Source organism: Larus michahellis, chromosome Z (assembly GCF_964199755.1).
Source record: "Larus michahellis chromosome Z, bLarMic1.1, whole genome shotgun sequence".
Classification (NCBI taxonomy): domain Eukaryota; kingdom Metazoa; phylum Chordata; class Aves; order Charadriiformes; family Laridae; genus Larus; species Larus michahellis.
Genome location: NC_133930.1, coordinates 82,495,215 through 82,519,654, shown reverse-complemented (window position 1 = coordinate 82,519,654; position 24,440 = coordinate 82,495,215). Strand labels below are relative to the sequence as shown.

At 41.1% G+C, this 24,440-nt stretch overlaps 1 long non-coding RNA gene across 4 annotated transcripts in view; it reads left to right on the top strand.

Annotated features, from left to right (window-relative positions):
• LOC141735946 (uncharacterized) overlaps positions 1 to 23,193 on the top strand; it is a 127,938-nt gene extending 104,745 nt beyond the window's left edge. For all 4 annotated transcript variants that reach the window (XR_012584869.1, XR_012584867.1, XR_012584868.1 and 1 more), the window contains 2 exons: positions 16,819 to 17,680; positions 21,672 to 23,193. This is a non-coding gene — a long non-coding RNA (uncharacterized LOC141735946). The remainder of the gene's footprint in view (positions 1 to 16,818; positions 17,681 to 21,671) is intronic.
• The last annotated feature ends 1,247 nt before the right edge of the window (positions 23,194 to 24,440 follow it).

Below are 24,440 nucleotides of genomic sequence, written 5' to 3'. Positions count from 1 at the left end.
CTTGTCATCGGTGATTTTGTTGTGACTCTAAAATCGCTGGTGATGTAGTAAAAACTGATGAGGACAATCAAAGTGGTCTGCTTCACCTAATAACTGGAGTCGGTCTTGACATTTTAATACAGATGTATGAAGGTTGCATGTAGAAAGCAGGCAGGGCCTGCCAAATACAGGACCGCACCCTTGTCAGCAGCGGCAGAGGAAAAGATCTCAGTGTCACACTCAACTCCAGCCTTGCTGTGGCAGGAAAATGGTGCTGCTACCCATGCAGGTAGGGCATCGCATAGGGTTTGTTTTTCCACTCTGCAATGGTAAAAGCACCATCAAAATTGTTCAGGTGTGGGGTCCTTTTGAAGAAGTTTCAAAGTCAGAAAGGGAGTGGAAAAGGCCCCTCAAAATGATTGTATACTGAAGATAATGTTTTACGGTGAGAGGCTTAGAGACTCCATCTATTCAGTTTATCAAAAGGCAGATTGAGAGGGGATTTGATTTCCATGTGTACGAACCTTCATGGGGAAAACAGACTGGGTGCTAAAGAATCACGGAATCTTAGAATCGTCTAGGTTGGAAGGGAAATTTAAGATCATGAAGTCCAATGATCAACCTAACACTGACAAAATCACCACTAAACCATGTCCCTCAGCACCACATCTATCCATCTTTTAAATATCTCCAGAGATAGCGATTCTGACACTTCCCTGGGCAGCCTGTTCCAATGCCTGATAACCCTTTCCGTGAAGAAATTTTTCCCAATATCCATCCTAAGCCTCCTCTGATAGAACTTGAGGCCATTTCCTTTTGTTCTATGGCTTGTTCCTTGGGAGAAAAGACCGACCCCCCCTGGCTACCCCCTCCTTTCAGGGGGTTGTAGAGAGCGAGAAAGTCTCCCCTCAGCCTCCTTTTCTCCAGGCTGAACAACCCCTGCTCCCTCAGCCGCTCCCCACAAGACTTGTGCTCCAGACCCCTCACCAGCTCCATTGCCCTTCTCTGGAACCTCAATGTCTTTTTTGTGGTGAGGGGCCCAAAACTGGACACAGCACTCGACGTGGCGCCTCATCAGTGCGCAGTACAGCGGGATGATCCCTTCCCTAGTCCTACTCACCACACTGTTCCTGATACAGGCCAGGATGCTGTTGGCCTTCTTGGCCACGTGGGCACACTGCTGGCTCATATTCAGCCAGCTGTCGACCAACACCCCCAGGTCCTTTTCCTCCAGGCAGCTCTCCAGCCACTCCTCCCCCAGCCTGTAGCGCTTCATGGGCTTGTTGTGACTTGGCCTTCTTGGACCTCATACTGTCGGCCTTGGACCATCAATCCAGCCTGTCCAAATCCCAATGTAGAGCCTTCCGACCCTCCAACAGGTCGACACTCCCACCCAACTTGGTGTCATCTGCAAACTTACTTGATCCCCTTGTCCAGATCATTGATAAAATTACTAAAGAGAAACAGCCCCAATACTGAGCCCTGGGGAACACCACGTGACCAGCTGACAACTGGATTTGACTCCATTCACCACAACAAAGGGCTCTTTGGTCTGACAAAGATATCAGAAGAACTGGTGTCTGGAAACCGAAGCCAAACAGATTAAAATGAGAAATTAGACACAATCTTTTGCCAGTGTGGCTGATCAACCATCAGACAAATTGCCGAGGGGGTCTGCAGGATCTCCATCCCTCAGATGAAGAAGGAAGATGTCTTCTGGAAGATGTGCTTTAGCTAAACCTGAGTAACAGTTCAGTCAAACAGTAGAGGTCCTTGAGCTCAGCGCAGGAGAGAACAGATTAAATACAGTTGCCTGTGACGCTCAGAACGTCAGACTGGTGTGACCTGATGAGTCATGCCAGCCTTAAGCTTTGGGAATTTACGGCTCAATAATAGTAATCATAATCATGGCCATAATGGCAATTGCAAACACAGTCACAATTGGAACAGTAATATGCTTTTTGAATTTTATGTTATGCCTGAAATTTAAAGGCATAAATTTAAATTTGAAATACTAATTAAGAGACACAGACCAGGAAACTGGATTATCCTTTGGGGAAAAGAAGCAAGATTTTGGGCCACAAAAATTCTCCTCATTCCTCTGAAGCCCTAAAGAGATAGGGCTTGTTCAGGACTGGGGTGAGATCAGGAGACAGTTGACCAGGTATATTTTTGTTGCACAAGGTGCCCTGCCATCTTACGGTGTGGTGCTGCCCCCATAGCCCCTGGAAAAGGACCACACCAGCAGTTGAGCCTCTTGTGCTGTGTCTCTTAGTTCTCCAAATATGCCATTTCAGTGGAGTCTCAACACCTGCACCCATCACAGATGGAGCCTTCTGCACCCTCAGAGGGGTGGGCAGAAGGGATTACTCAGAGACATGAGTCCATCACTTTCTGTCATTTGTGGAAAACTTAATTGACTATGGCATTTCATCTTGAAAAAAAAAAAAGGCTGCTTGTAAAACATCTGCGGTAACGCTTTAGATGAAAATTTCACAAAGATGTAAAGTACACTAATTGTAACCTTGCATACATCTTCTTCTCCTTGACCTGCTCATCACCTTTTGTCTAATTAGCATCCACTATCTATCAGCTTAAGCATTTCTAAGTAAACTTTAATTCAACATATCCTGAAAACAACTGTCAGGAGATTAACATTTTAAAATTATCATAATTATGAATTTGAACGCCCTTCTCCTGTAGTGGGCCACTGATAAAAAAATCTACACCGGGGCCTTTGTGGGGAGAAGTTACCCCCAAAGCTGTGGAGTGGACATTGAATCACTGCGGAGTAAATCACAGTTTTACTCCTCTGGTTCCTTGGAACACCCTCCCTGGGGTGTGCGAGAGGGTCCACATTCCTGTTATCCCTATTACAGTTTTCCTCACTTCCTAAAAGGGATGCAGAAACCCCAAAACTTCCTCCAACATGCTTAGAACTAAAATATCATCCAGTTCTTTGCTCATTTTAGGAAAACTTTGTTGCACATTTTCCTGATCATTCTGTAACTATTCTAAAAAAAAGAAACTCATTGCACATAGCTGCAACACAGCGCTGTAGAATTTGGCATTTACAAACACATATTCTAAGTAGCTGTACCCGCCACTTAAAGGACTGATCATCTCTTAAATGCACATTTATTTGCTTTTGCTCGCATTATTTTTTTGGTTGAGGTCTGGAAGAAGGTAGCTTATTAAAAAGAAAATATAATTTTTCACAGGGTTTAGACAAAAATTGATACAGTGTAAATTTTCATATTTTAATTTAATTTTTGTGTGCCACACTTCAGGAAAAAGCCCTTGACTATTCTGTATTCTGTGTATTTTCTTTTTTTAAAGGTGCGATATTCATGTTGAGCATTTTCACATTTTGTTCTTTTTTAACATGTTTTTGTGTTTTTTCCCCCAGTGTTACTGCAAAAACAGCTACATAAAAAAAAATAAAATGTGAAAGAAAACTTCTGAGAGCAAACTAGATAAAAATATGGTGGAAGCTGGTTTGTACCAGCCTTCAAGGGATTAGAATTTTGATTCGTCTTCTCATATTAGTCTTGAGATGTTGGCAATGTCATTGCTCCCAGAATTAGTTGCTGACAGTTCACCCCAGTAGGATTACTTGCATTCTTAAAATCAAGCAAGTGCAGAAGTGTTTGCAGAACCAGACTCTTTAATAAGCAGCTACACACTCGCCTGCAAGCACATGGGATGAATAATGAGTCATCAGCCCTCTGAGGGCAGCGTAGATCAGCTCTGTGGCTGTTACTGCAGAGTGTGGTGGGCCACCAAAATTGCAAATGTCCTTTTCTCTTCAGTTTCCCCCCTCTTCTTCTCAGGAAAAGTGGGGCCCTGACACTGTCACATTTCTTTCATGCTCCAACCATATTTTCATACTCCTGTATGAATTCTCGGAGGAGATTATGGGCAGTCTAGTTAATTCATTTCCCAGTGTGACTTCTTGGTGCGTTGGCACAATTGCTTTGTAAAAGGAAGCTGCAAAACCAAAGTCTTCTCCCAGGCAAGACACGGAGGACATCATCATCATCATCATCATCATCATCATCATCATCATCATCATCATCATCATCATCATCATCATCATGAGGCTTTGAGCAGCCTGGTCTAGTGGGAGGTGTCCCTGCCTATGGCAGCAGGGTTGGAACTAGATGATGTTTAAGGTCCCTTCCAACCCAAACTATTCTACGATTCTATGATTTAGGAAATGCGCGGTGTGGGCACGTGCAGCAGGAAAGCTAACTCTGAGAGTCTGCACTTTTGGAGAGCTGAATGTGCATGTGGGTGCATCTCTCCAGAAACACACATTTTTGTCAAGGATGCTGACTGGGTGCTGATGTTTTTTCAAGATGATGCTCACTTTGTCATGAAGTAGAAGAGCAGTGGCTCACATACCAGCTGATCAGCACGGGTTTTCATCCCCATTTCTCGTGTTGCCTTTTCCTGACTGTGGATTTAATGCTTTTGCTTGAACTATGACATGCAACATCCTTGTTCAAGTCCCACACCAACCAACTCCTCCCCTAGCCTATAACTTCGCTTATGAAGTAGCAGATCCCCAAGACCAATGCAACCTCAATGAAGCACACTTAGAATAAGAAAGGTCACGTATTTTATAAAACAAGCTTTACTGCTCCAACCCCCAGCAAACTCTTGCTTGTATGTGTTACATATTTGTAGGATTTCACACTGTTTTGCAAATCAAAGAAATAATCCAATGTAGAGTTACTCTTTTGGTTAAATGTATGTCATAAATATAAGTCATAGATGAGCTGATGCTACTTTGAGGGCCTTGCATTTTGCACTGGCTAACTCCTTGTTACCATACGTCTGCAGTGACCCGATGCTGCATGCGTTTAGCTGGCATTGACGTTTACCTTCCACCTCTACAAAGGTGAGGAAAAGCCCTAACATACACAACCCTCAGGTATGGCCTTTATTTGTAGCTGACCCTGCTCTCTTCCCTGGGCTGGGGCAGAGTGCAGCGACTTAAATGAGAGGATCAATGGACTTCAGTGTGGTGCCACAGGTATTAGCCAATGGCTAATGAAATTAACGGTGTCCATCTGGGCTTATGGATTTAACTCAGAATTTTCTTACTTTTTGGACTGACCATGCAACAACATAATTATATAAATGCATTTTTATGTCCGAATTGAGGACACAGATATAATCCATGGCTATGTTACATAAACCCACACAATTTCAGTCAGTAGAAAGGCAAACATATTTTTATGTTTGTAAAAAAAAGTCTTTGCTTAATAAGCAAGTTTATTTTATCCATGCCAAATACTCATTCCATATTTATAAAATATGGACTTCGAAAACAGTCTTATTTTACTTCAGGTACAAGATCATTCTTAACTCCTGGTCTTTTCGGGCTTTGAATAAATGTTGATCTTGCAACAAAACAAAAAGATGTTGGCTATTATTTTCTTCGGCTCCTGATTTATGCTATATTTAGTAAATCCTTTGCCAGTAGCATTCCTAAGTAATGGATTCTGGGCATGCATACTATGGCATACTTTTTTGACACACGAGAGGAAATACTCCAGTCTTCAGATCCCACCTATTGTAAGCTTTAAAAAATCACGAATGCTCTGTATGGGAGAACAATGTCTGTTCCCATTGTAAAACTTTCATTGTGGGTAAAAACTGCACAAAAATTAACTTCACATCTTGAAAGTGCAAAGCAAATTAAGGAAATGAAATCATTTGCATCAACTCTGGCTATATCTGCTAAATATTTTTTGACCGTTCTAAGAAAGAAAAACAGAAGGCAAACTCGCAATGAATAGAAACAATAATGGTCAGTAGCATGTGTGGATGTTATTTGAATGGAAAGTAATTTATCACTTCTGAAATAAAAGCTGTTTAGTCTTGTGTTTCACTGTCTGTAACAATCCTTACAATTTATCTATGAAAAGTGAGAAACTGTACTGCCATTAGCATATGAATACTTGACACATCAAATTGGCTGTACAATAACAGAAGGACATTTGCTATTGGTGTATGCACACAGACAAAGCAGCCATTTTGGGAGGGGAGGGGGAGAAAAAAAAATAAAAATAATGAAATGGTGTGGGTGTTTAACCCATTCTCTGTCTCGCTGGTTTCACACAGTGGCTTTGACAAGGGCAGCCTGGCAGAGTGGCTGAAAATTCCTGGAAAAAAAGCAATCCCGAGCATGCAGGTTAAATGCTGGAATAACGATCATACATGTTAAATTTGTGTTCAAATGGTAGCAGACGAGACGATGCAAGAAATGCAAGAAACTGGTCCGGAATCAGTGATTTTGTGTGTTTTTCACATGTGCACCTGGGGTGAGGGGAGTACAGAAATGCGGAGGTTGTACAGAAATGAACCATTGCCTACGTACAGTTTTATTTCATAGCAACAGCATCATGGGCTCTGGGTCAGATGTGTGAAACTATTTCTCAAAGAAGCTGCATACATAATTGAGGCCCTATGAAGGGTTCTCGGTTGAAGTTGCCAGGCTACATTCGTTTCAAAAGCAAGAGCCATTTGTTATCAAATTTAAATTAACTCTCTCGGCACTGGATGTGTAGTATAAAGGGCAGCTTTGCAGAATGTCCTTGCTGCCTGAGGAAGGAGGAACGGTGCCTGCTTACCGACAGTAGTGTTATTTCGTGAAGGATGGAAATCTTCACTTATTTAGGCCTGCAAAGCCATAATCTAAAAAGAAGGTTAATTTCTGAGGGATATCTTTCTGCTTTGTTCGCTCTTAGAAGCCACAGTGGTCTTTTTTTCTCCCATTCTTCTCTTTCCCTTTAAAAAAAAAGTCACGATTTCAGCTTTAATTTGGGAATAAATTAGTAAATCAATATTTGCTGATGCTTTTTGGCAAGCACACCGTGGCTGCCTTTGCCAAATTATTTTTATTTTGTTTCAAATGGGGCTTCAAGTGTTCAAACACACAGGTTAGCAACTCAAGATATTTGTATTTTTCAGCCCCACGTGGCCTGCAACAGCGGGGTGAGATCCCGTAGCCTTTACTTGAACCAGTAATCCTTATGGATGTAACTGCAATGTGACTTCTCTCACATTCAAGAATTACTAATGAGATAAAAGATTGCACTAATTGTTATAATTTATTATTTATTTCCTTGAGCATCCCAGTATGCCGTGTGCTTTCTGAGCAGAAGAGAGATGTTCTTGCCCCAAGGACCTCACATTGTGTTAGAAGCAACACATAGGGCTTGATGATGCTGTCTCTTAAGTAGCAAAGGGCAACGGATAACAGCAAACACCCAAAATCACAAACATCCATTCACCACATTAATCTGCTTTTGCTGGGCTTGTGTCCTCCCTGTGCTCTCTCTCAGTAAATATTCTAGCAGTTGAGTGCCAATGGCAAAATACTAGAGAAAAGCAAATTTCATATCCAGGAAAGAATTCTGTTTACTAGAAACTCTTGGTGCCCTTTCTTGATGGAGATGGTGGATACTTCAGAGCTCAGCAGGAACATACATGTACTTGAAGGTACTTTGGTGCTTTGGCCCAGATCCTTGAGGGTCATTCCCTAATCCTCAGTGCAATCAACTACCTTTGAAGGTAGATGCTTTGTTGGATACAAGTCAGAAGCTCAAGACTTTACAGCCTTAGCTCCAAAAATAAAAGAACGAGTACAGTAGTTTATAACTTCTCTAACCAAAGGCAACTGATGAGTTCAATGCAGGTTTTGAATACTGGTACTGAAGTCATAGACTAAGAAGAAAAACCAGCCCCAAACCTACCTTGCAATCTGTTCACAGATATGACAAGAGATGAAAAAATGGCTAAATTTATCAAATAAATTATTCATCATGAATTATTTGCTCTGTCTAGCCTTAAATTAGATTTACTCAGGCTAATCAGTGAAGATATGCTAACAATTAAACCCAACAGAACATCGCAGTCACACATAGCGTGTGTGTGACTGAAGGCGACATCATACAGTGTGCGTGTGGTGAACAAGAAAACAAAAATGTACCTACTTTTGGAAACTCCGTATAGAAGACAATGATGTAATTTTTCAGTAGGTTCTCTTTCAAAGTGTGAAAGGCTTGTGGTTTCAGAGCTTTTAGACCTGAATTTTTTACCCAATTTAATTTGACGTTTCTATTTTCATTTCTTTAATAAATTGGAGTCCCCAGCTGAGACTTTACTATCGTGAAGCTTAACATACTATGCTAAATAAAGTGTTCTTAACTATCTGTGCTTTTCCTTCTTGTAACGCAAGCTTGGGGCATTTAACCTACATCCCTTCATCAACATAAGATGCTGAGTTGTTAGGATCAAGTCAAGCCTGTTGTAGCTGCTGACAGATGTGTTGGTAAGACTGAATTTCATCATTGTAGTCTCTGGGCTGAGAGCAGACTTTGTCTTAGGAAAGACGATGAGAATACTGCCAAATATTGTGCTGCCACATTAAAATGACTTTTCCCCATTAAAATGGACACATCGCATTTTACTATTCATGTATGTAAAGATGGAACTCGTTTGTTTAAGCAGTTAGTGGGTGACTACCCCAAGTTGCCTGCCACATTAGAGCATGAACCCTCGTGTAACCTAGAAACGTCTTCTGAAAAACAAGAGGCAAAGATAAACTGCATTAAAAAGCGAGGAGCGTAAAGTTACACAGCATAACACTTACCCTTTGGTTTTTCTAAAGGAAGATATACCACATAGGTGTGCCCCTACACAGCCCTGGATATTATTCTAAAACGACAAACCATTTGCTTATTTAAAGCCCTGCGCAGCTAACAATACTACAGAGCTAGTAAATCCTGCCGAGCACTCTTTGAGAATCTTGTTTATTTACTGGTGGAAGTGATGGACCATACTTGTGTACCCATGACAACACTGCAACATGCCGGAGGAGGACTAGGTCTTTTCTTGCTCCTGCAATATGAGATTAAAAGTAAGAAGCTAAATCTTATTACATAGCAGAAGCTTTCCAAAAGATAAAACATAAAGTTTAAAGAAGCATATGATAGTTGTTCATGGTAATATATTTGTGCTATTTCAACGCTTTCGTTAGGTTCCTCCATTGATTGTAAGTAGTACTGAATGGTGACCATACCAGGAAAGGTAAAACTTTGCAGTTCCTCCTGGAGTTTGTAATACAGGAAGGTGATTCAACAGCGTCAAGCCTGAATTGTAAGAATATCCATTTTAAAGGGCATTAAATTGGATCATGCTGTAATTTTTGTCTTTCCTTGAAAGGTGTTACGGGTTCTTTACTGTTTTTCATTCTCATGCCAAATGTTTTGATTGAGAGTGTTCTATGATCCAGTGGATTAGTAATGTAATTGCCTATTTATATTTATAAATCCATGCATTCTCTCGGAGCATTTGTGTTTGCTGTGCCGTTCATATGTTAGACTGATATGATTGAGATGCAAATCATGCGTATGTGGTGGAATTTAAACGTAAAATGAAAATTCAATTCTTTATAAGCTATTGTTTTTCTTACTGTTACCCTTTATTATGTTACCTTTGCTTTGACAAAGGTTGTGCACTTTTAAGGTTTAGAAAAGCACCTTGAAAAGTTAAATCAAATTAATTCTGTGCAAGCAAATCTATGCAATAAAGTAAGAGTTCCTTAGCCAGCAGTGGGCTCCAGAACAATATTTATCTTTGTCTAACATCTTAATAAATAACACAGTAGGCCAAATTCTACCATAGGTTTCTCAGCATTCATAGATTTAAATGACAAAAGACTTTGATTTAACACATCTGATGTCCTCCAAGTATATTGTATTTTCCAGACGTGTTAGTATTTAAGCTACGTCTAAAGTACAAGGCTACTATGTTACTTATATTCTGATTAAGTGTGTTACTTGAATCTGACAGTTGATTGACTAAAATTAGAGATGAAGTCCTGAAGCAATCAGTAAGCATTAGCTGAGACCAGCCCATCACTGTACATTAAAAAATGAGGATCAGGGTGTGGCAGCTCTGGAAATTATACAGAAAACACCCCTTGAACTGCATGGACTAACTCCTTACTCGTTTTCAGAGTAACAGCAAAATAAAATAATTTATTTTAAAAAGGGTAATAACAAGAAATAATTTCTGTGGTTTTTTTCCTTACTTTCTGTCCCGTTCTCAACACACTATAATTGTCACCTGTGCACAAACAAAAGAACAGTTGCTTGTTAAACAGCTGCTTCTGCAGGTACCGGCTCCTCAGCTAGAACACCACACAGGTTTTGGTTTCCCATTGCCTGATTTTGATCATCGTACTTCAGGGTGAGACGGCATTGCTTACACACCTGTTGTTAAGTGTGTGCCTATATACACCTGTAAATGAAGCCGTGAATTTGGCAGGGAGGTATATAATTGTTCTCATTGCTGTCTGGGTTAGCATTTACTCAGTCTGTGAGGTCAGAAGGAGCCTTGTGCTAAGGGCACCCATCCAAGTGACAATAATTTGCATTTTCAGCAGAGAAAGGAGTGGGAGATGGGTCTCACACAGGCTGGATAAGTGTTATTTCTGCTAACTTAACTGTGTGGCATCTACAGTGTTAGAAAAACAATATTTTTCGAGATTCCAGCTTTGATATTGGTGCTAAATTTCCATCCAAACAATGGTGCAGAAACTCCTCTTTGCAATATCTTTTTCCTTTTTCAGGTCAGGCTTTGTAGACCGTCAATGTTCTGCCTTCTTAAAAATAATTCTATAATGCTGTTGCACAGAAATATCAGAGAAAACTCCTAAAAACAAAGCAGAAATAAAGACACGGTCAAAGCAGAAGTCTCTGTCTTCCCCATAACACAAGGAGATAGGAATGGGATCGACCCCCTTTGGACAGTGTTGGTCACTGGTATTAACATGTAAATATTTCCTACAATAGCGTAAGTTTCACAGACAAGCAGTTTCTCTAATCATTCACCTCTCGTGATCCAATCTGACTTGCTGTAAGAGCAACCTGGTAGTACTGCTGGGATATTTCCCTCCTTTATGCTGACTGAACAGGATTTAGCCAGATGGAAGAGACTCCGAGTGATTTGTTTGATTTTCACAGTTAGAGAGGAGTGTGTCCTTTTTGGGGACTGCAGGGAAGAAAGCTATACCTGTTGCCACTTAGAGGCAGGTAAGGAATACTACAGCCTGGGAGTAATCCAGCCGGAGACAATAATAATTTGCCTCACTCGCCACTTCAGTCAAGTCCCCTCCTGGAGTTTGTTCAGGCATGTAAAGTTGTAAAATGCAGATTAATCCTCCAAGCGCAAGTGACATTTTGGATTCCTGTCTCTGCATGCAGAGAGCATTTCAAACATTCAAGAATGGCCAGAATTGGGTTGACCAGGGTGAGCATCGACACTTGGAGGGGTTGCTTCCAGGTATTTTCCCATCTATTCCGAGAAAATATGTCTTTTGGCCCCAGTGGATCAGGGATTCTGGTTAAGTAAAAGTACAGATCTCGTGGTTTTAAGATTACTGCCAGGTTGGGGAGAAGGCAGCTGAACGAGGCAGATGCTGTTAACTAAGATGGCAGCAGCTTTCCAACAAGTGGCTGTGTTGATATCTGCTTTCCTAGTTTTGTTTTCACTATAATACGCACAAGTAGCTTTTTATTATTTGGTACAGAGTGTGCAGTTCCAACGCATTAGGATTTTGTGGAATTCTTTCCTGGAGCTGAGCTGGGATATTTTAAAAACTTTTATGGCATGGATGAATTGCACAGAATTCTTTTGCACACCCTGCAGATATATCTTGTTTGTCTAAAAAGACTTAATTAGTTCTATTAGTAATATTAGTATTTAAATAGTAATTTCAGCTGCAAGAAGGGTTGATTTTATCAGCTATATTTATGCATACTGAAATCAGATATCCTTAGTGTGGTTTTGCACAATGATAGTAAATGATAGTTGGTAAATGTTTGTAAGCAACAGTAGATTGAAGTGCGGGCAGGAAACGCACCAAAAAGCAGGCAGCAAATTAATGGAGGAGTGAAATAAGTTAGAAACTAAAATTTACAAAAGACATCTCAAAAATACACTTTGAAAATGAAACCTATTTTAAGAAAAGATAGCGTAGTATGGAATGTATATGAAATTTGAGGCCAAATTGCTGAAAACAGGCTTGTTGACATCCATGACAAAGCAATCTTCTCACAGTTGCTCTTTGCATCTGCTCTCCAAGTGAGATGGTACATGCAGGAAAGGACTGTGGAGTGAAAAACCCAGTTTCAGAGCATGATTGTGAGTATTGCATCAGCTACTAACTCACAGGGAGAGACACAGAATCACAGAATGGTTTGGGTTGGAAGGGACCTTCAAGACCACCCGGTCCCACTCCCTGCCCTGGGCAGGGACACCTCCCACTAGACCAGGTTGCTCAAAGCCCCGTCCAGCCTGGCCTTGGACACCTCCAAGGACATGTTAGACTCAACCTTCACGTCCACATCTCCCGTTACCTGCCTTGGCTTTAGCAGTTATTCTCAGCCTGCAGCATCGTGCTGTCTGTGTGCGGCACTTGCTCAAGTGCCCTCCAAGGGCAGGCACTTGCTCAGGGTGGCCCTGGGAACACATGGCCTGAGCTGGATGACTTTGTTTTTCAGGGTGCTGCAACACTCCAGCAGTGCAGAGCCACTGGCTTCGAAGCCTTTTCCATGATCTACATCAAATGTCCAGCAGGCATTCCATTGCAAATCAATTGTTTTATTATCCATTTAAAAAAACCACACAAAAAAACTTTATTAAATTAACATATTGAGATTACATTAAAAATTGAAATAAATATCTTAAAGAATAAGTGACATCACACCCTCATTTGCAACGTATTTCCACATATAGACACACATAAGCATGGCGCAGTTTTAGGGATTACAATCCAAATTCTGGAATGGGGAAAAGTGTGGCTGTTCTGTACAAAGAATACTGTCAATTTTCTTTGTATCATCTAAAAGTGAGGTAGGCTAGTGTGAATGATAAAGAATAAGAGTTGGGAGATAAACCTTCATTTTTTGATTAGTGATGTGAACAAAGTTCAGAAAATAATAATTATAGAATGAACTTGCATGGCCTACAGTTCTCTTCTCATAAAAATATTTTTACTGCTTGTTTCCTCAACATGCCAGCCACCAGGGTGGCTGAGCAATGATATTTTGTAAATACTGGGATTTCTTACTCTTATCAACTATGTTAGGGTGGCTTATGAAAGTTTTACTCAAATACATCCTACTGACAAGGTTCAGAGTTAAGTATATGCAAAATGTAGTTAATAACCAGAAAATGTGGTAAATGGTGCGTATTATTTTGTTTGATAACATCCCATTAAATAAATTGCTTTAAAACAAGACCTCAGCTGATATTATGTGTTCAAAAGGCAAAAGAACAACACAAATTTATTTCCCAGAGTCCAGATGTTAATTTATCTGTTGTTTGTAGGCACACCTGTACCATTTACATGGCAAGAAAACAACAAAGAATTTTAAAACTTGGTTTATTAGTTGCAATTATGCAGTTGCAGATCTAGAACAAGTACAAAATTCGTATTAACAAGGAAATATGTAAAACGATGATTTTCAGCTTGCATTTTGTTTGTGGGAATCTGCTAGACAGAATCAGTGATCCCTTTTCAAAACCAGACGCAGTCGAAAGAGGATTTTGTTGAACGTGTCTCTGCTGTTGACTAGAAACATAAGTCACAAGGTGGTGCCATAACTTGAGTTGCCATTATTAGCTCTGCACACAAACTAGATTGCTAGAAATAGATAAATCGTAAAAAGACTTATATATTCTATTTGATTCAGATAAGCATCCAAAAACATTTAGGATGGATATTGGGATGGACTCATGAAAAGGCTGATGTTTTTCAGATGATGTGCAGGGTCCAGACTGTGGACTTGCAGGGGCTGAAAGAGGTTTCCAGGGCGTCTAAGAACAACCAAAGATTGACTGAAGCAGTTGTTTGCACTATTAAAGGTTCTGATGTGCTTGGCCAAAGTATATCCTTGACATAAGGGTACTGAAAATGCAGTGTCATTATGCGCATTTTGCATTGTGTTAATCTGGCAGCTACGCGGTCGACCGTTGCAGGGGATAATCGTAGACAAACCTGGAAAGCAATGAATTGGGGTTGTCCCAATTGACTAAGCATGTCTTGGAAAAGAGGAAGCTAATAGCAGCTGCAAACAGTGCTACTCAAAACAGATCAGGGCAGGAGATCTGCTTCAAAAATATGTATTTTAGGTTACTCCATTTTCTTTTCTTTTCCGATTGTGAAAGGCACTGCAAATCCTTCGCCACGTCTAAAGTTCATTCAAGGTGAAATCTTATGCTCTTACATCTGGTGACTTCATACCTTTCGCATTTTGCCAAATTCTACCTGTATTTATGTAAAAGTTCAAGGTTTTTGTTTAGAAGATGTTAACACTTGCTGGAGACATGTTTTACATATCTTGTAATGGTCTTAGAAACCCAAAATATGCACAGCCAAACTCTGTTTCACAGCGTAATGCAAATAACACCCCACAAAATTTGATAAAACAGGATATCCAAGTAACTTTCACATAAAAAAAAACCAACCCAAAAGCCAGTTTTCAGTCTTTCAAGAGGTTTCATTATGACTCAGTGTGTCTGTATTTAAGTCCAGATCACTGCTGATAAAATGTTATTTTTCCTTTTTCAAAAGCTGAAATGTAAGCTATGTCCAATTTTAATTTACAGTTAAAGTCTTTTCTTATAAATTTTTTCCAAAATTTCTGCTGTGTTCGTGTTCTCTTTTTGGTCATGGAACACACAGAATTTCAGCAAGAAAAGCAATTTTGAAATTCATAAGAACTTTTTTTTCTTTTTTGAACAGATAGCTTTATTATACTAAAATTGCATTTTGTAGGGACAGTTATGCAAAAATTTCTAAGGGCTTTGTTATATTTTTCATTTGGATGATGGTATTTACAGAAGAATTCATTGCAAAAAGATAAGGACATGACTCAGTCAATTAGTATATAGAAATTTTAATTAATTTGCATATATTAATCGTGTTACTTAAAAGTCATAGGACAAAGTGAATTAAGTTGTCTAAAATTAGGCAACTAAAACCATCTCAAATCATTTATAACTAGTTTAATTTTAAAATGAGCAAATTGCCCTAATTTCCATTGGGTTTGTAGAACATATTAATCAATTAGTATTGATGTTGTTTCACTGTGTGACCTATTTACTGTATCCTCATAAGAAAAATTTAGTCCTGACCTGGCCCTCTTACGAGTCTGCATGTGTTCTCAATCAGTTTAATTAGTATGGACACTGTCACCAAGAAGCCAAATCTGAAGTGTCTAATTGCTTTATCTGCATGTTTTCTGAGTGTGTTCCAAATACTAGCCCAAGTCGTACCATTTTGCAATAGTAAGTCTAAAATACGGTGAATTATAAAGCTTGCAGAGTAGATTCAACTCACTGATTAACTTCTAAAGAGTCAATATATCACCTGGGGACTGCGAGACCCAACATCGCCCCTAGAAGAAGCTCAGTGAAGTAATTAATGATATTGGCATATATAAACACGCATGCACACTCCTGCTCTTACGGCTGTGACTTGGCCTAACTTCAGTGGAGTTTTTCTTGATTTACCTCCCTCTGACACGAGGCTTCATAGTTACGTGACACGAAGCTGCTATTTGCATTAGTCTGAAAATATACTTTAGGCTGAGGAAATGTGTAGAGTTTTGCCTCTTAGACTCACAGCTTGCGGGGCACTGAGCTCCCTAGGCTCCCCGCACGTCCCTTCTGCAGGGCACATCGTCTTCTGCAGCATCAGATTCAAAATGCTTCACTGTAAGACACTGCATGCTTCACCTGGCTGGAGAGGTGGGCCCATGCCAACCTCATGAAGTTCAACAAAACCAAGTGCAAGGTCCTCCATCTGGGTCGGGGCAATCCCAAGCACCGATATAGGCTGGGCAGTGACTGGCTTGAGAGCAGCCCTGAAGAAAAGGACTTGGGGGTGATGGTAGACGAGACGAGACGAGTGCCATCAGTGTGCACTAGCAGCCCAGAAAGCCAATCGTATCCTGGGTTGTATCAGGAGAAGCGTGGCCAGCAGGTCGAGGGAGGCGATTCTCCCCCTCTACTCCACTCTTGTGAGACCCCACCTGTCGAGTACTGCGTCCAGTTCTGGAGCCCCTACTACAAGAGAGATATGGACGTGCTGGAACGTGTCCAGAGAAGGGCCACGAGGATGATCAGAGGGCTGGAGCGCCTCTCCTATGAGGACAAACTGAGAGAGCTAGGATTGTTCAGTCTGGAGAAAAGAAGGCTCCGAGGAGACCTTATAGCGGCCTACCAGTATCTTAAGGGGGCCTACAAGAAAGCTGGGGAGGGACTTTTTAGGATGTCGGGTAATAGTAGGACTAGAGGGAATGGATTAAAACTAGAGATGGGTCGATTCAGACTGGACGTTAGGAAGATGTTCTTCACCGTGAAGGTGGTGAGACACCGGAACAGGTTGCCCAGAGAAGTGGTGGAAGCCCCATCCCTGGAAGTTTTTAAGGCCAGGCTGGACGGGGCTCTAAGCAACCTGATTTAGTGGGAGGTGTCCCTGCCCAGGGCAGGGGGGTTGGAACTACATGATCTTTAAGCTCCCTTCCAACCCTAACGATTCTATGATTCTGTGATTCTATGATTCAGAGTCAGCACACTCGCTGGCTGTTTTTTCAAGCAGTAGGTATACATGGTCTATTCAAGCAACTCACATGACACGTCTACTCAATGCTATTGTTTTGCTCTACACCTGCCCATAGAAGTAAATTACTGCTACTTTTTTTCTATACAGTGCTCTTAAATGTAATTATCTCTTTTCATTTTTTATAGGGGAAATGGAGTTTAGAACTGGCTCTCGACACTTGATGCACACTTGGCCAGAAGCTAAAGCGAATCAGAATAAACATTCAGAAGAAAATGCCAAATACAAGAAAATAACAGCAACTTAATATGATTTAATACCAATAAAGTGGTTAAGGTTCGTGGAAACAATACTTGCTCTTTTCTTCTTCTAATAAATTAAAACCAATTTTATAATACATTAGAGCTGGTGCAGCTCCTTCCAACTGGGGCTATCCATCACAGCCTGGGTGGAAACACTACTTTTTCTCCGTATCATGTCAGCCAAGCTGTTGAGGAAGGCTCGTGGCAGAGGACAGATGGTAATGAAGATCTACGTGCTCTGTTCAAGAGCCCGTTCCTGCCATTTTCTACAATTTCCTTTGTGGTCTTTTACTGAAGCAACCAGATCTTGCTCTAACATGCACTGTGTGATGCAGCCATCCTGTCAATCCACGCCTCCAAAGTGGTTTTGCGTCCCAGTTTGCAAAGCCCGACCTTCAGCCGTGCCTAGCAGAACTAGCAGAGCAAATTGTCTTCCTATAAATCACATATGGAGACACCCCGCCGGTTCCCTACCTCTTCCTCCTCCCCTGTCATCATGTTTGGGTTTTCCACAGTAAAGAGTCACCGCAGCTGAGGTTTGACCTCATGTTTGACTTCATTGCCTGAGACCTTCCTGATTCCTCATCCACTGCCCAACCCAACTTCTCGGCCCCGCAAATCTGACCTGTTTTATGCAGAATAGACATGCTGTGGACTGAGTGGGTCTCCACCTTGTGGCACTGGGTGGTTAGGCCACATCCTGAGAGGCTGCAGGAAGGGATAGAGCTCAGCAAGGTGAAGGTGTGAGGTAAGCATGTGTTTCTTACACTCCTGTTAAGTTACCAGAGAAAACATAGCAAAGAATAGGTGGGAGGTACCTCTGACTCCACACTGTTTTTTGTCACGTCCAGTCCAGCAGATGTTTTCTTGAAGATGCCCATGAGATGGGCAAAGGTGAGAAGGCCCAAGAGGCTGCAGATCACAGAATCATAGAATGATTTGGAAGGGACCTTTAAAGGCCATCTAGTTCAATCCCCTGCCATGAGCAGGAACATCTCCAACTAGATCAGGTTGCACAGAGCCCTGCCCAGCCTGACCTGCGATGTTTCCAGGGATGGAGCATCTCCCACCTCTCTGGGCAACCTGGGCCAGTGTCTCACCACCCTCAGCATAAAAAATTTCTGACTTATCCCTAGTCTGAATCTGCCCTATCGCAGCAGGCTGTACTAAAAAGCCTGTCCCCATCATTCTTATAAGCCCCCTTTAAGTATTGAAAGATGTGAAGGAGATGGTTGGTAGTGCTGCAGTAGCTCTGTGGAGAACAGGCATGGTAAGTACCTACAGGGTTTGATGAGAGGCACCAAATTTTAAACTGTTCTCCTGCTTATGCATGGTAAAAGGTATCTTACCTAACGTGTTTCTCAATTAGTTGCCTCTGAAGTAATGACGTCAGTGCCACTATATCAACACTGTGAAGAACATTCGACTATAATTTGCCATACCTTGAAATGGAGAATAAAATTTAAAGAATTATTTATATTGAGTTAACAAAATGATCCCAAAATGATCCCACTTAGGCTTCCATTCAGCTCATCTGATGTTTAAAATAAGATGGCAGGCACTTACGTTCACACATCTGCTGCTTGATCTTATCACCATCATCATCATCATTGTCTCACATGAACATAATTACTTTTAGTGTAATGTATACATTTAAATACAATCTGTAATGGCATTTTAACAACTGCTGGGAAGTAAATACTTACTTTCCACAACCTGGTTTAAATGATCTTAGCATCAGTTAAGTATGTGTAAGGACAGGAACTTTTATTTTACAGAAGACAGGTATTAGAAAGTGAAAAACCAAAGAAAATTGTTTTCAGTTTGCCATAGAATTAAGCTCAAAACCAATCAGGCCATAGCTGGTTATGTGTTCTGTAATGAGCAGGGAGGTTAGGCTGGACACACTGACATTTACAGACACCCAGCTTCACTGATTTCTTGTTTCAGATGAAAATCACAGAAAGCTGGTGACTCCTGGCATCAAGATAAACTTAAAAGTTTTGTCTCAATTCTGTTTTCAAGCTTTTTCAGTGGAAGTGTAAGAATGTAAAGGTGATAAACGGTGTGTCAGAAACCTGAATAAACCAAGAACAGCTATGCAGACCAGTCCTTCCAAAAATCAAGTCTGCTGCAAAGAGGGCTGATGAGTATCTGGAGCGGCGCAGTGTATGAAATAAGAGAAGCATTTCAGATGGAGCTTCCACAGGCAGAAGTTTGCAATCACAGTTTAATAAAACTAACCACCGTTTTTAACATGACAAGTAAAAGATAGCCCTCTATAACATGTTTAAGTATGGCTTCCCCCTATTCAGAGGCTTTCTTCTTAAAAAAACACCACAATGTGCGAAACAACCTTGTCACTTGTAGGTTGGAGGCACCTCATGCCCTTTGCAGCAGTGCAGCCTTTCCATAGTCCTGTGCTACGGGGAGCCAGGGACAACGTGTTCTGCAGTGGCACAGTCTATAAGGAAGAAATACATACTGCTATCTAACGGAGACCCACTGGCTGATACTAAGACAAATCCTCCAACGTCTACCTAGGTCTGCTCTTCACTGGAGCTGTGTAAAGCTGCTGAAAAAGTCATCCATTCTTGGGACCGTGCATTTAATTTTCTTTCCCTGCTAAAGTAAAATAGCACCAGATGCTTAGGATGGGATAAACCTGCATCGCAGCTGTGTAAGGTGGGAAGGAAGAACATTTTCAGTGGTGCCCAGTGACAAGACAAGGGGTAACAGGCACAAACTTGAACATACCTCTCGAGCAGGCTATGTGGTTTTTCCCTAGGTGTTGGATTCAGAAGATGCAGGAAACTTAGGTATTTAAATTCTGACAAAGACTTAGCATCAAGAAATCAAATGAAAATGTAAAGATAATATCTAAAATACTGTGTTCTTCATTTCATCCAAATATCCTCGGTGGCTTTGTTGAGACTTTGTTGGGTGCCCAGTGACAGGACAAGAGGTAACAGGCACAAACTTGAGCATAGGAAGTTCCACCTAAACATGAGGAGGAACTTCTTTATTTTGAGGGTGGCAGAGCCCTGGCACAGGCTGCCCAGAGAGGTGGTGGAGTCTCCGTCTCTGCAGACATTCCAAACCCGCTTGCACACATTCCTGTGCCACCTGCTCTGGGTGACCCTGCTCTGGCAGGGGGTTGGACTAGATGATCTCCAGAGGTCCCTTCCAACTCCTATCATTCTGTGATTCTGTGATTTTCCTTTAAAATCCTGCTGGTAGGGCAGTGGAGCTCTTTGCTTCCAGATCTTAATGGGAAGTGAGAAAAAATATATTATGGGGCTACCAAAGTGGTGTGAAATGATGGAAGATCAAGAGAGAAGAGGTCCTGATTTCACTTTCACTATCTGGATTAGAGGGACGTTCCTCCTGCCTCCCTTTCCTGTGGGACTGATGGGTGTGATGTACAATGTTGGGCAGACAGGAAAGACCAGTCCTGTCTTAGGAAGTCCGAATAGGCTCAGTGCAGTTCCCAGGAGAAACCAATTTTAACTGGACGTGAAGGGAACTGCAATTATCCCCTTGATCTTTCAGTGGGCAGCACCAGATGTGTCACTAAGGAGTCTCCACTAATATTGAGGCATCCCTGTTCCATGGAGCAACTTCCAGAGAAAAAGATCCCTTTATGGTTATGAGGTGTGCTGCCTGCACTCCCGGCCACTGGCTACCTCCTGCTAAAGAGGTGCTAAGAAAAACCAAATTGATGTCGAATCGTAGAATCATAGAATGTGTTGGCTTGGAAGGGACCTCTAAAGGCCATCTAGTCCAACCCCCCTGCAGTCAGCAGGGACATCTTCAAGTAGATCAGGTTGCTCAGAGCCTCATCCAGCCTGGCCTTGAATGTCTCCAGGGATGGGGCCTCCACCACCTCTCTGGGCAAACTGGGCCAGTGTCTCACCACCCTCAGTGTAAAGAACTTCTTCCTAATGTCTCATCTAAACCTGCCCTGCTCTAGTTTAAAACCATTGCCCCTTGTCCGATCGCTACATGCCCTTGCCAACAGCCCCTCCCCAGCTTTCTTATAGGGACTGGAAGGCTGCTATAAGGTCTCCCCGGAGCCTTCTCCTCTCCAGGCTGAGCAACCCCAACTCTCTCAGCCTGTCCTTATAGCAGAGGTGCTCCAGCCCTTTGATCATCTTCGTGGCCTCCTCTGGACCCATTCCAACAAGTCGATGTCCCTCTTGTGCTGAGGGCTCCAGAGCTCCAGAGATTTCCTTGATCTATGCTGAAAATTGCATGATGTCTCACCATTGCTGTGAAAGTGGCTAGTAGTTCCGCAAAAGCTGCTGTATCATTTCATGGCAACACTTCCCATTGTTGAAATATATTTGAATTAAATTAATTTCTGAATAAAAAATTAACTGGATGGCATCAGAGTCAAAGTTTGGCACTCTGAATTTTCTTCTTTTTAATTTTTAATAAAAACTTGGATGAAAATGTAGTTCAGTTCCATCCTCTTTTATGTCACTTTTTTTTAAAGTACCCATATAAATGGCTACCTATGAAAATGTTAATGTGATTATCACCATCACCAGAAAATGTTTTCCACATCTTAAAATCAACTCTTTTTTGTTTGTTTCTCCTAATATCTGAAGTGGAAAGTGAGTACAGAAAGATAACACCTTAATCATGGATTGCTTTGTTTGTCCTCTGTGATTACTTTATGGCATTTATCTTGCAATAAAGAGTGAATGTTAACTTTATTTCGTTTTGTTTTGCAGATGAGGTATCTTAGCTGCATTCCATAAAAGCACTTAAGGTGGATTACTGGGAAATACATCTCCAGTTCAGAATGTTTTGGAAACAAAATATTTGGCAACAAAAAAGAAAACTTGGTCTTTATCTGCACCATGGAACAATTTGAAGGCAGCAATTGATGATAAACTGTATAATGAGATGAGCACTTTGCAGGGGCAGGGACAGTTGTGCTTATGGACATCACGTGGCATAAAAAAATTCCTTGAGAGAGGGCACTACTGGAATGTAAAATAGGTAAAAATCTGACTCTCAGTTTATTTCCATCACTGTTCTAATTTTTTTTCAAGGAATCATCTATCATCCACAGCTTTTGAGCAAATCGAATGAAGCACATTTAGCACACGCACTGTTTCTGGTGCATGCAAAATTGCGAGGTGTGTGTGTTTCGTCGTGTTGGAGTACAGGTCTTGAGTCCTGAAGTTGGAGACGTGCAGGGAGAACCTGTAGAGAGCTCAGAGTCTGTGAATTTAATGGCATCTTCAGGCACCTGTGCATTGCCCCATGCAGGTCCAAGCACTTGACTGGGTTCTTCAAGTAGGAGGAAGTCTAATGGGGTGATACAGAGTTAAAGTAAACTGAAGATGAAAAAGGTTCAAAATACCCTTGGGATGCATGTACAACCACTGCATCAAAATATTTATTTACTTTTTCCTTACTGATTTGTTCATTTATTTTAGCTGGGCTTTAAAGGCAACTTTTACTTGGGCCCTTTAGTGATTTACCTATTGCACTGCGTACTGAAAATACAGCTCTTCTGCCAAATTCATATTCACTAACTGTCTTGCTTGCTTTCAGCACCGTGGGGCCTAGTGGACAAATAAGTTACTGACATCGTTTCTTTCTAAACACATACAGACTTCAGAAACAGGCTGATTTATAGCCAGTCTTAATTTTGAAATGGAAATCAACAGGGAAAAACTATGATCAGTACCTAAAGCATTATTTTCCTGCTTTATAATATTTATAAATTACATCTTAAAATTAAAAACCAGATTGTTCCTATGAAATGTGATTACGTGTATTTCATTCTTTAAAGGTTTCCTAGAGAACTATCTTCATCTTCTCTATGAAATTACTGTTTTTTCAAAATTTCTTGCTTTATCTTTTTTTCTTATGCTCAGCAATAGCATTATAGCTTTATATTAAACAAAAGGTAAAGTCCAATGAAAAAGCTCGTAAGACAGTTTCAAGTCACTCGTATTTTTATTGTTATCTTACAAGAATTTTGTAAGTATAAGGTTTAGCTTTTTAGAAATCCTGTGGATCCTTTGCAGACAGAATCTTTGTTGAAATTACAGGAAATATTATAAAACTGAGATGTGAGTTTAACGCTGTGTGTGTGTAACACAGCACCTGATCATTTTTCATGTTATGTCCTGCTAGCTATTCAGAACACTTTTTCCACCAATACAAGTTAACTTTTGGTGTAATTAATGCATATGTCTTTCACAATTTTTGTAACAAAATAAACAGCTCATATTGCTTAAACATAACTCTTTTGGTTGTACTCCTAACTAAGAACTTTAAATTATTTTAAATTCCCATGTCTAGGCCTTACGGGAAGTTGAGCTGATGAAAAGGCTCCTTATTTTGATCTTGATCTATTTTAATCCGGGTATTACGGTGATGGTGAAAGTCTAAAGTTCTGTGCAGCACCATCCTGTAGTGACAGGAGAATTAAAAATAGCACAGCACTACTTAATTTTAAATAAAGGGGTTTTAAATATCTGGGACCACACCATATATGACCACAACATGTTCATCACTGTTTGTGGTATAAATGGCTTTGAGAGATGTGAATTTATTTCTGTGTATCACAACTATTTTGGAAAGAGTATTCAAACCCGCGTGGTGGCAACGGTGGGATACAAGGTGCCTTTGGCATCGCTTCTTCGCAGCCAGGGCAGAGCTAAACTCTGCTCCATCCTCATTTCAGAAAAAAGTGAAGCGGCGCCGACTTTCAGTGGATATCAGTCCTGGCAGCATTGCTTTCTTACCCTTAAGTTAATAAGTGGAATTAACAGTTGGTGCAGTGAGCAAGGTGCATTTTGCTGCAGGTCCAGCTCCATTTCCATGCAAGGGACTGTCAAGGATATCAGAGGTCACAGCCAGGAAAAGAGGGAAACATGCCCATGGACAACCATCCTGCTCCCCATTTACTCCGAGTCTTTTCCCTGACCTCTAAATGCTCAAGCTAATGCCAACGCAGCGCTGGGCAAGCAATAAACTGTGCCGGCTAAAGGGCTGCTGAGTCTTACTTCCACTTTGGAAGAGAGAAAAACAAGGACTGATCTGTGGCTCTAATGTACTCTGCCTCTTCAGAGCATCTTTCATGGCAGCTCATTTAACCCTACTTTCTTTGGAATGACTTGTGGGATAAGTGAATCTGGCCCCAGATTTGTAATGGATATTGTGCAACAGAGAGCAAAAAGGCAAAGAGCACAAAATTTGGACCTTAAGTGTATGCATACAGTAGTTGCGCTTTATTTAACAGAAAGCCAGAAGACAAATGCGTACAGATATATAAAACCAATCATCAGCCTGCTGGGAGGATGAAGGCAATACCACCAATATCGAGCAGTGTGCAATCAATTAGCTGTAGAACTCACTTCCATTTCATGCCACTCCACCATACAAGTCAGCCCAAACCCACCCATATTTGTATTTCCCTTTCTGCTGTTATTTTCATCTCTGTGCCAGTGGATTGAAGAGTTAATAAAATTTCACTGCTA